We start from the raw sequence: 13,152 nt of genomic DNA on the forward strand, positions 1-13,152 counted from the left end.
AATTCTAAAAACCAAAAATATTTTGTGTTTCTTGTTTGAGTCTTGAGTCAGATTTTAAGTTTGGTGTCAATTGCATGTTTTTTAAAATTTATGCATTTTTTTCCGAAAAACTCATGCATGGTGTTCTTCATGATCTTCAAGTTGTTCTTGACAAGTCTTCTTGTTTGATATTCATATTTTCTTGTTTTGTGTCTTTTGTTGTTTTCATATGCATCCTTGAATTCTTAGAGTCTAAATATTAAAAATTTCTAAGTTTGGTGTCTTGCATGTTTTTTTTTCTTGAAAATTTTTCAAAAATAAGTTCTTGATGTTCATCATGATCTTCAAAGTGTTCTTAGTGTTCATCTTGACATTCATAGTGTTCTTGCATGCATCATGTGTTTTGGTTCATAATTTTCATGTTGTGAGTCAATTTTGTGTTTTTCTCTCTCCTCGTTAAAAATTAAAAAAAAATATTTCCCTTATTTCTCTCAAAAATTCGAAATCTTTGGGTTGACTTAGTCAAATTTTTTTTAAAATAAGTTATTTCTTGTTAGTCAAGTCAAGATTTCAATTTTAAAAATCTTATCTTTTCAAAATCTTTTTCAAAAATCAAATCTTTTCTTTTTCCTCTTGTTATTTTCGAAAATTCTTTAAAATTGATTTTCAAAAATCTTTTTCTTAATTTTATCTTTTATTTTTGAAAATTATACTAGCAATTAATGATTTGATTCAAAAATTTCAAGTTTGTTACTTTCTTGTTAAGAAAGATTCAAACTTTAAATTTTAGAATCATATCTTAGTCAAGTCATTAATTCTAATTTTAAAAATCAAATCTTTTTAATTTTCTTTTCAAATCTTTTTCAAAATATCTTTTCTAACCATATCTTTCTCAAATCATATCTTTTTCAAAAATTTGATTTCAAAATTTGTTTTCTAACTTCCTATCTTTTCAAAATTGATTTTCAAATCTTTTTCAACTAAGTAATTAATTTTTTGTTTGTTTCTTATATTTTTCAAAACCATCTAACTACTTTTCTCTCTCTAATTTTCGAAAATCATCTCCTTCTTTTTCAAAATTCTTTTAATTAACCAATTGTTTCAAATTTTAATTTCAATTTTATTTCTTCTCTTAATTTTCGAAAATCACTAACCATTTTTTCAAAAACAATTTTCGAAAACTCTTCTCTCTCATCTCTTTCTATTTATTTATTTAATTACTAACACTTCATCTCAAAATTCGAACCCCTCCCTTCCTGTATTCGAATTTTTCTCATCCTTCTTCTATTTTTTTTCTTCTTCTACTCACATAAAGGAATCTCTATACTGCGACATAGAGGATTCCTCTTCCTTTTTTGTTCTCTTTTTTTTCATATGAGGAGGAGCAAGGACAAGGACATTCTTGTTGAAGCAAATCCTGAACTTGAAAGGACTCTGAAGAAGAAGCTAAGAGAAGCTAAAGCACAACAATCCAGAGAAAACCTTATAGAGAATCTCGAAAAAGAAAGAGACATGGCCGAACCCAATAACAATGGTGGAGGCGCAAGGAGGATGCTTGGTGATTATACTACACCTACTTCCAATTTTTATGGAAGAAGCATCTCAATCCCTGCCATTGGAGCAAAGAATTTTGAGCTAAAACCTCAACTAGTTGCTCTAATACAACAGAACTGCAAGTTTCATGGACTTCGATCAGAAGATCCCTACTAGTTTTTAACTAAGTTCTTACAGATCTGTGATACTGTTAAGACTAATGGAGTAGATCCTGAAGTCTACAGGCTCATGCTTTTCCCTTTTGCTATAAGAGACAGAGCTAGAACATGGTTGGACTCACAACCTAAAGATAGCCTGGACTCTTGGGATAAGCTGGTCACAACCTTCTTGGCCAAGTTCTTTCCTCCTCAAAAGCTGAGCAAGCTTAGAGTGGATGTTTAGACCTTCAAGCAAAAAGATGGTGAATCCCTCTATGAAGCTTGGGAAAGATACAAGCAGTTGACCAAAAAGTGTCCTGCTGACATGCTTTTAGAGTGGACTATTTTGGATGTATTCTATTATGGTCTATCTGAGTTCTTTAAGATGTCACTGGACCATTCTGCAGGTGGATCCATTCACCTAAAGAAAATGCCTGCAGAAGCTCAAGAACTCATTGACATGGTTGCAAATAACCAATTCATGTACACCTCTAAAAGGAATCCTGTGAGTACTGGGATGCCTTAGAAGAAGGGAGTTCTTGAAATTGATGCTCTGAATGCCATATTGGCTCAGAACAAAATGTTGACTCAGCAAGTCAACATGATTTCTCAAAGTCTGAATGGATGGCAAAATGCATCCAACAGTACTAAAGAGGCTTCTTCTGAAGAAGAAGCTTATGATCCTGAGAACCCTGCAATGGCAGAGGTGAATTAGATAGGTGAACCCTATGGGAACACCTATAATTCTTCATGGAGAAATCATCTAAACTTCTCATGGAAGGATCAACAAAAGCCTCAACAAGGCTTTAACAATGGTGGAAGAAACAGGCTTAGCAATAGCAAGCCTTTTCCATCATTTTCTCAGCAACAGACAGAGAATTCTGAGCAGAGCTCCTCTAGCATAGCAAATATAGTCTCTGATCTGTCTAAGGCCACTTTAAGTTTCATGAGTGAAACAAGGTCGTCCATCAGAAATTTGGAGGCACAAGTGGGCCAGCTGAGTAAAAAAATCACTGAAACCCCTTCTAGTACTCTTCCAAGCAATACTGAAGAGAATCCAAAAAGAGAGTGCAAGGCCATTGACATAATCAAAATGGCCGAACCTAGAGAGGAAGGGAAGGACGTGAATCCCAATGAGAAAGACCTCATGGGATGTCTCTCAGACAAGAAGGAGTTCCTTATTGAGGACCTAGATAAATCTGAGGCTCACATAGAGACCATAGAGATTCCATTAAACCTCTTTCTGCCATTCATGAGCTTTGAAAACTATTTTTCCTCTGAAGAGGATGAAGATGTAACTGGAGAGCAAGTTGCTCAATATCTAGGAGCCATCATGAAGTTGAATGCCAAGTTGTTTGGTAATGAGACTTGGGAAGATGTATCTCCCTTGCTCATTAGTGAACTAGATACATGGGTGGTTCAGTAAACTTTACCTCAAAAGAAATAAGATCCTGGTAAATTCTTAATATCTTGTACCATAGGCACCATGACCTTTGAGAAGGCTCTATGTGACCTGGGGTCAGGCATAAATCTTATGCCACTCTCTGTAATGGAGAAGCTGGAGATCTTTGAGGTACAAGCTGCCACATTCTCATTAGAGATGGCAGACAAGTCAATAAGACAAGCTTATGGAATGGTAGAGGACGTGTTAGTGAAGGTTAAAGGCCTTTACATCCCTGCTGATTTCATAATCTTAGACACTAGGAAGGAGGAGGATAAATGCATCATCCTTGGAAGACCTTTCTTAGCCACAGCAGGAGCTATGATTGATGTTGACAGAGAAGAGCTAGTCCTTCAATTGAATGGGGACTACCTGGTGTTTAAAGCTTAAGGATCTTCCTCTGCAACCATGGAGAGGAAGCATGAAAAGCTTCTCTCAATACAGAGTCAAACAAAGCCCCCACAATCAAACTCTAAGTTTGGTGTCGGGAGGCCACAACCAAACTCTAAGTTTGGTGTTGAACCCCCACATTCAAACTCTAAGTTTGGTGTTGGGAGGTCCCAACAATGCTCTGAACACTTCTGAAGCTCCATGGGAGCTCACTGTCAAGCTATTGACATTAAAGAAGCGTTTATTGGGAGGCAACCCAATTTTTAAATATTTATATTTTTATTGTTCTTTTATGTTTTATTAGGTTCATGATCATGTGGAGTCACAAAACAAATACTAAAATTAAAAATAGAATAAAAAATAGCAGAGGAAATAGCACACCCTGGAGGAAGAGCTTACTGGTGTTTAAACACCAGTAAAGAGCATCTGGCTGGCATTCAACACCAGAACAGAGCATGAATCTGGCGTTAAACGCCAGAAACAAGTAACATTCTGGCGATTAAATGCCAGGACTACACCCTGAGGAGAGCTGGCGTTAAACGCCAGAAACAAGCATGGAACTGGCGTTCAACGCCAGAAACATGCTGCAGATTGGTGTTGAATGCCCAAAACAAGCATAGAGCTGGCGTTTAACGCCAGAAACAAGCATCAATCTGGCGTTAAATGCCAGGATTGCATGTAGAAGGCGTTTTACATGCCTGATTGGTGCAGGGATGATAAATCCTTGACACCTCAGGATCTGTGGACCCCACAAGATCACCTCAGGATCTGTGGATCCCACAGGATCCCCACTGGTGCACAAAATTGTGATCTCTAACAATGGCATTCAACTTGGTATGCACATCTACTAACTCAGCACTTTCTTCACAACTCCGTACAACTAACCAGCAAGTGCACTGGGTCGTCCAAGTAATAAACCTTACGTGAGTAAGGGTCGATCCCACAGAGATTGTTGGTATGAAGCAAGCTATGGTCATCTTGTAGATCTCAGTTAGGTGAATAATAAATGGTTATGGAGTTTTCGAATAATAATAATAAATAAACAAAAAATAAAGATAGAAATACTTATGTAAATCATTGGTAGGAATTTCAGCAAATACTGCTTTCATACTTTCAATCCTTCTTACTCCTTTCCATGACAAGCTGTATGTAGGGCATCACCGTTATCAAAGGCTACATCCCATCCTCTTAGTGAAAATGGTCCAAATCCTCTATCACAGTACGGCTAATCATCTGTCGGTTCTCGATCATGTCGGAAAAGAATCCATTGATTCTTTTGCATTTGTCATCACGCTCAACAATCGCGAGTTTGATGCTCGTCGCAGTCATTCAATCCCTGAATCCTACTCAGAATACCACAGACAAGGTTTAGACTTTCCGGATTCTCATGAATGCCACCATCAATTCTAGCTTATACCACGAAGATTCTGATAAAGGAATGCAAGAGATATGCGCTCGGTCTAAGGTAGAACGGAGGTGGTTGTTAGTCACGCGTTCATAGGTGAGAATGATAATGAGTGTCACAGATCATTACATTCATCATGTTGATGTGCAACAAATATCTTAGAACAGGAATAAATTGAATTGAATAGAAAATAGTAGTAATTGCATTAAAACTCGAGGTACAATAGAGCTCCACACCCTTAATCTATGGTGTGTAGAAACTCCACCATTGAAAATACAAAAGTGATGCTCCAGGCATGGCCGAGAGGCCAGCCTCCAAAATGTGATCAAAGGATCAAAATACAATCCCATCTATCTAATACAATAGTAAAATATCCTATTTATACTAGACTAGCTACTAAGGTTTACAGAAATAAGTAATTGATGCAGGAATCCACTTTCGGGGCCCACTTGGTGGCTGCTTGGGCTGAGCTTGAGCTTTACATGTGCAAAGGCTTCTCTTGGAGTTGAACGCCATGTTGTAACGTGTTTTTGGCGTTCAACTCTGGTTCGTGAGGTGTTTCTAGCGTTTGACTCCAGAATGCAACATAGAACTGGCATTGGGCGCCAGTTTGCATCGTCTAATCTCGAATAAAGTATGGACTATTATATATTTCTGGAAAGCTCTGGATGTGTACTTTCCAAAATCGTTGAGAGTGCGCCATTTGGAGTTATGTAGCTCCAGAAAATCTATTTTGAGTGCAGGGAGGTCAGAATCCAACAGCATCAGCAGTCCTTTGTCAGCCTTCTTACCAGAGTTTTGCTCAGGTCCCTCTATTTCAGCCAGAAAATATCTGAAATCACAGAAAAATACACAAACTCATAGTAAAGTCTAGAAATGTGAATTTAGCATAAAAACTAATGAAAGCATCCCTAAAAGTAGATAGATCCTACTAAAAACTACCTAAAAAGATTGCCAAAAAGCGTAAAAATTATCCGCTCATCACAACACCAAACTTAAATTGTTGCTTGTCCCTAAGCAACTGAAAATCAAATAGGATAAAAAGAAGAGAATATACTATAAATCCCAAAATATCAATGAATATTAGTTCTAATTAGATGAGCGGGACTTGTAGCTTTTTGCTTCTGAACAGTTTTGGCATCTCACTTTATCCTTTGAAGTTTAGAATAATTGGCATCTATAGGAACTTAGAATTTCAGATAGTGGTATTGATTCTCTTAGTTAAGTATGTTGATTCTTGAACACAGCTACTTTTATGAGTCCTGGCCGTGGCCGTAAGCACTTTGTTTTCCAGTATTACCACTGGATACATAAATGCCACAGACACATGACTGGGTGAACCTTTTCAGATTATGACTCAACTTTGCTAAAGTCCCCAGTTAGAGGTGTCCAGAGCTGTTAAGCACCCTCTTTTTACTTTGGATCACGACTTTAACCACTCAGTCTCAAGCTTTTCACTTGGACCTGCATGCCAGAAGCACATGGTCAGGGCAAGCTTGATTCAGCCGCTTAGGCCTGGATTTTATTTTCTTGGGCCCTCCTATCCATTGATGCTCAAAGCCTTGGATCCTTTTTACCCTTGCCTTTTGGTTTTAAGGGCTATTGGCTTTTTCTGCTTGCTTTTTCTTCTTTCTATTTTTTTTTCAAAAGCTTTTACTATTCACTGCTTTTTCTTGCTTCAAGAATCAAATTTATGATTTTTCAGATCATCAGTAACATTTCTCTTTGTTCATCATTCTTTCAAGAGCCAACAATTTTAACATTCATAAACAGCAAGATAAAAAATATGCACTGTTCAAGCATTCATTCAAAAAATAAAAAGTATTGTCACCACATCAATATAATTAAACTAAATTCAAGGATGAATTCAAAATTCATGTACTTATTGTTCTTTTGAATTAGAAATATTTTTCATTTAAGAGAGGTGAAGGATTCATGGAATTATTCATAGCCTTTGGACATAGTTACTAAATACTAATAATCCTGAAGTAAAGACACAAAACATAAACATACATATAGCATAAAATTGAAAAACAGATAATTAAGAACAAGGAAGTTAAGGAATGAGTCCACCTTAGTGAGGGTGGCGACTTTTTGAAGGACCAATGGTGCTTTTTGAGCTCCACTATGTCTCTTCCTTGCCTCTGTTGCTTGATCTCTAGTGATTTTGGTGCTTCTATCCTTAGCTGCTCCCAATAATTGTGTGGAGGAAAATGTATCCCCAGAGGTATCTCAGGGATTTCTTGATGAGGGAATTCCTCATGCTCTCTTGATGTGCAGTCAAATGCTCTTCTACTAGGCTATGGACCCTTGAGATGAATCTCTCCATCTCCCATGACTCAGAGGTGGAAGCTTTTGTCTTCCCTTTTCCTTTTCTAGAGGTTTTTCCGGCCTTAGGTTCCATAAGTGGTTATGGAAAAACAAAAAAGCTATGCTTTTACCACACTAAACTTAGAATATTGCTCGCCCTCGAGCAAAGAGAAGATAGAATAGAAAAAAAAGAGGAAGAGATGGGGGAGAGGGAGAGAGGTTTGTGTTTCGGCCATTTAGGGTAGGTTTGGGTGGGAAGGATGGATGGATGTGAGTGGTGAAGAGGTGATGAGGAAAAGAGATTGAGGTGATTGGTGAAGAAGAGAGAAGGTGAGTTGAGGTAGGTGGGGATCCTATGGGGTCCATAGATCCTGAGGTGTCAAGGATTATCATCCCTGCACCAATGAGGCGTGTAAAATGCCCTCTGCATGCAATTCTGGTGTTGAACACCAGATTGATGCTTGTTTCTGGTGTTGAACGCCAGCTTCATGCTTGTTTCTGGCGTTGAACGCCATCTTCATGCTTGTTTTGGGCGTTCAACGCCCATTTGCAGCATGTTTCTGGCATTCAGCGCCAGCTTTCCTCAGGGTGTATTCCTGGCATTTAAACGCTAGGATGCTGCTTGTTTCTGGCATTCAACGCCAGATCCATGCTCTGTTCTGGCATTGAACGCCAGCCAGATGCTCCTTACTGGCGTTTAAATGCCAGTAAACCCTTCCTCCAGGGTGTGCTTTTTCTTCTACTATTTTTGATTCTATTTTTAAAAGAACAATAAAACATAATAAACAATAAAAAAAAATAAAACTAGATAAATAAAAATTGGGTTGCCTCCTAATAAGCGCTTCTTTAATGTCAATAGCTTGACAATAGGCTCTCATGGAGCCTCACAAGTGATCAGGTCAATGTTGTAGACTCCCAACACCAAACTTAGAGTTTGGATGTGGGGTTTTAACACTAAACTTAGAGTTTGGTTGTGGCCTCCCAACACCAAACTTAGAGTTTGATTGTGGGGGCTTTGTTCGACTCTATCTTGAGAAAAGCTTTTCATGCTTCTTTTCCATGTATACAGAAGAATACCATTGGGTCTTAAACACAAGGTAGTCTCCATTCAATTGAAGGACTAATTCTCCTCTGTTAACATCTATCACAGCTCCTGCTGTGGCTAGGAAAGGTCTTCCAAGGATGATGCATTCATCCTCCTCCTTCCTAGTGTCTAAGATTATGAAATCAGCAGGGATGTATAGGCCTTCAACCTTTACCAACACGTCCTCTACCAATCCATAAGCTTGTTTTACTGACTTGTCTGCCATTTGCAATGAGAATATGGCAGGCTGTACCTCAATGATTCCTAGCTTTTCCATTACAGAGAGTGGCATAAGATTTTTGCCTGACCCTAGGTCACACAGAGCCTTCTCAAAGGTCATAGTGCCTATGGTACAGGGTATTAAGAATTTGCCAGGATCTTGTCTCTTTTGAGATAAAGTTTGCTGAATCCAAGTATCTAGTTCATTAATGAGCAAGGGAGGTTCACCTTCCCAAGTCTTATTACCAAATAATTTGGCATTCAGCTTCATGATGGCTCCTAGATATTGGGCAACTTGCTCTCCAGTTACATCTTCATCCTCTTCAGAGGAAGAATAGTTTTCAAAGCTCATGAATGGAAGAAGGAGGTTTAATGGGATCCCTATGGTCTCTATATGAGCCTCAGATTCCTTTAGGTCCTCAATAGGGAACTCTTTCTTGCTTGAGAGACGTCCCATGAGGTCTTTCTCATTGGGATTCACGTCCTCTCTTTCCTCTCTAGGTTCAGCCATGTTGATTATGTCAATGGCCTTGCACTCTCTTTTTGGATTCTCTTCAGTGTTGTTTGGGAGAGTACTAGGAGGAGTTTCAGTGATTTTTTTACTCAGCTGGCCCACTTGTGCCTCCAGATTTCTAATAGAGGACCTTGTTTCACTCAAGAAACTTAAAGTGGCCTTAGACAGATCAGAGACTAAGTTTGCTAAGTTAGAGGTGCTCTGCTCAGAATTCTCTGTCTGTTGCTGAGAAGATGATGGATAAGGCTTGTTATTGCTGAGCCTATTTCTTCCACCATTATTAAAGCCTTGTTAAGGCTTTTGTTGATCCTTCTATGAGAAATTTAGATGATTTATCCATGATGAATTATAGGTGTTTCCATAAGGTTCACCCATATAATGTACCTCTGCTATTGCAGGGTTCTTAGGATCATAAGCTTCTTCTTTAGAAGATGCCTCTTTAGTACTATTGGATGCATTTTGCCATCCATTCAGACTTTGAGAAATCATGTTGACTTACTGAGTCAACATTTTGTTCTGAGCCAATATGGCATTTAGAGCATCAATTTCAAGAACTCCCTTCTTTTGAGGCGTCCCATTGTTCACGGAATTTCTCTCAGAAGTGTACATGAACTGGTTATTTGCAACCATGTCAATAAGTTCTTGAGCTTCTGCAGGCATTTTCTTTAGGTGAATGGATCCACCTGTAGAATGGTCCAGTGACATTTTAGAGAACAGTCTGAACATCCACTCTAAGCTTGCTCAGCTTTTGAGGAGGAAAGAACTTAACCAAGAAGGCCGCGACCAGCTTATCCCAAGAGTACAGGCTATCTTTAGGTTGTGAATCCAACCATATTCTAGCTCTGTCTCTTACAACAAAGGGAAAAAGCATGAGCCTGTAGACTTTAGGATCTACTCCATTAGTCTTAACAGTCTCACATATCTGTAAGAACTCAGTTAAAAATTGGTAGGGATCTTCTGATGGAAGTCCATGGAACTTGCAGTTCTGTTGCAATAGAGCAAGTAGTTGAGGTTTCAGCTCAAAATTGTTTGCTCCAATGGCAGGGATTGAGATGCTTCTTTAATCAAATTTGGAAGTAGGTGTAGTATAGTCACCAAGCATCCTCCCTGAATTATTATTTTCGGCTGCCATCTCCTCTTCCTTTTCAAAAATTTCTGTAAGGTTGTCCTGGACTGTTGTAATTTAGCTTCTCTTAGTTTCCTCTTCAGAGTCCTTTCAGGTTCAGAATCTGCCTTAACAAGAATATTCTTGTCCTTGCTCCTGTTCATATGAAAAAGAAGGGAACAGAAAATAATAATAGGGATCCTCTTTACCACAGTAGAGAGATTTCTTTATGTTAGTAGAAGAAGAAAGGAATAGAAGAAGGAAAAGGTAAGAATCCAAACACAAGGGTGAAGATAGGTTCAGATTCTTGAGATGAAGAAAAGTGTTAGTAAATAAATAAATAGAGGAAGATAAGAGGGAGAGAATTCGAAAATTAATTTTGAAAAAGGGTTAGTGATTTTCGAAAATTAAGAGAGGAAAAATAATTAAAATTAAAATTTAAAACAATTAATTAATTTAAAAAGAATTTTAAAAAAGGAGGGAGAAATTTTAGAAAATTAGAGAGCTAAAATTAGTTAGGTGGTTTTGAAAAAGATAAAAAATAAACAAAAGTTAATTGGTTAGTTGAGAAAGATTTGAAAATCAATTTTGAAAAGATAAGAAGTTGGAAGATATTTTGAAATCAAATTTTTGAAAAAGATAAAATTTTGAAAAAGATATGATAGAAAAGATATTTTGAAAAAGAATTAATTTTTAAAATTAAAATTTGATTACTTGACTAACAAGAAACTAAAAGATATGATTCTAGAATTTAAAGATTGAACCTTTCTTAACAAAAAAGTAACAAACTTCAAATTTTTGAATCAATCATATTAATTGTTAGTAAAGTTTTCAAAATTTTGAAATAAAGATAAGAAAAAGATTTTAAAAAAATATTTTTAAATATTTTTGAAAATTAATAAGAAAATAAAAAAGATTTGATTTTCGAAAAAGATTTTGAAAAGATAAGATTTTTAAATTTGAAAATTTGACTTGACTTGTAAGAAATAGCTAAGTTTTTAAAATTTTTGACTAAGTAAACTCAAATTTTTGAAATTTTGGGAAAAATAAGAAAAAGATATTTTTTTATTTTCGAATTTTAATGATGAGAGAGAAAAACATAAAAATGACCCAAAACATGAAAATTTTTGGATCAAAACCTATGATGCATGCAAGAACACTATGAATGTCAAGATGAACACCAAGAACACTTTGAAGATCATGATGAACATCAAGAATATATTTTTGAAAAATTTTTGATGCAAAGAAAACATGCAAGACACCTAATGAGCGGCTAATTTATACGGTTTTTGGCATTGTTTTTACGTAATTTTTAGTAGGATCTAGCTACTTTTAGGGATGTTTTCATTAGTTTTTATGCTAAATTCAAATTTCTGGACTTTACTATGAGTTTGTGTATTTTTCTATGATTTCAGGTAATTTTTGGCTGAAATTGAGGGACCTGAGCAAAACTCTGATAAAAGGCTGACAAAGGACTACTGATGCTGTTGGATTCTGACCTCCCTGCACTCGAAATGGATTTTCTGGAGCTATAGAACTCCAAATAGTGCGCTCTCAACAGTGTTGGAAAGTGGACATCCAGAGCTTTCTAGCAATATATAATGATCCATACTTTATTCGTGATTAGATGATGTAAAATGGCGTTTAACGCCAGCTCCATGCTGCATTCCGGAGTCAAACGCCAGAAACACGTCACGAACCAGAGTTGAACGCCAAAAACACGTTACAACTTGGCATTCAACTCCAAAAGAAGCCTCTGCACGTGTAAAGCTCAAGCTTAGCCCAAGCACACACCTAGTGGGCCCCGGAAGTAGATTTCTGCATCAATTACTTACTTGTGTAAACCCTAGTAGCTAGTCTAGTATAAATAGGACATTTTACTATTGTATTAGACATCTTTGGTCTCGGTTTTATTCCATTATTTATCTTAGGAGACTATTGATCACGTTTTGGGGGCTGGCCATTCGGCCATGCCTGGACTTTCATCACTTATGTATTTTCAACGGTGGAGTTTTTACACACCATAGATTAAGGGTGTGGAGCTCTGCTGTACCTCAAGTTTTAATGCAATTACTACTATTTTCTATTCAATTCAGTTTATTCCTGTTCTAAGATATTCGTTGTGCTTAACCATGACGAATGTGATGATCCGTGACACTCATCATCATTCTCACCTATGAACGCGTGACTGACAACCACTTCCGTTCTACCTCAGACCGAACGAATATCTCTTAGATTCCTTAATCAGAATGTTTGTGGTATAAGCTAGAATTGATGGTTGCATTCATGAGAATCCAGAAAGTCTAAACCTTGTCTGTGGTATTGGTGGACAAAATTGTGATCCTCTTTGTATTTGCATGAGATTTATTTAATGGCTATTGACTATATGTGGACACAACTCCGTTCAACTTAACCAGCAAGTGTACTGGGTCATCCAAGTAATACCTTACATGAGTAAGGGTCGATCCCACAGAGATTGTTGGTATGAAGCAAGCTATGGTCACCTTGTAAATCTCAGTTAGGCAGATTAAATGGTTTATGATAAGTTCGAAAATAAATAATAAACAGAAAATAAAATAGGATCGAAATACTTATGTAAATCAATAGTGGGAATTTCAGATAGGCGTATGGAGATGCTGTGCTCCTCTTGAATCTCTACTTTCTTATTACATTCATCCAATCCTTCTTACTCCTTTCCATGGCAAGCTGTATGTAGGGCATCACCGTTGTCAATGGCTACATCCCATCCCATCATCTAATCATCTGTCGGTTCTCAATCAGGTTGTCTAATCATCTGTCGGTTCTTAATCAGGTTGGAATAGAATCCCTTGATTCTTTTGCGTCTGTCACTAACGCCAAGCCTTCAGGAGTTTGAAGCTCGTCACAGTCATTCAATACCGGAATCTTACTCGGAATACCACAGACAAGGTTAGACTTTCCAGATTCCCGGAATCCTACTCGGAATACCATAGACAAGGTTAGACTTTCCGGATTCCCATGAATGCCACCATCTA

At 37.2% G+C, this 13,152-nt stretch overlaps 1 non-coding gene across 1 annotated transcript; it reads right to left on the reverse strand.

Moving 5' to 3' along the window:
• Positions 1–1,893: 1,893 nt before the first annotated feature.
• Positions 1,894–2,001, reverse strand: LOC127747852 (small nucleolar RNA R71). Its single transcript, XR_008009799.1, has one exon. It is a non-coding gene; the product is annotated as a small nucleolar RNA R71 (small nucleolar RNA).
• Positions 2,002–13,152: the final 11,151 nt, after the last annotated feature.

Source organism: Arachis duranensis, chromosome 5 (assembly GCF_000817695.3).
Source record: "Arachis duranensis cultivar V14167 chromosome 5, aradu.V14167.gnm2.J7QH, whole genome shotgun sequence".
Classification (NCBI taxonomy): domain Eukaryota; kingdom Viridiplantae; phylum Streptophyta; class Magnoliopsida; order Fabales; family Fabaceae; genus Arachis; species Arachis duranensis.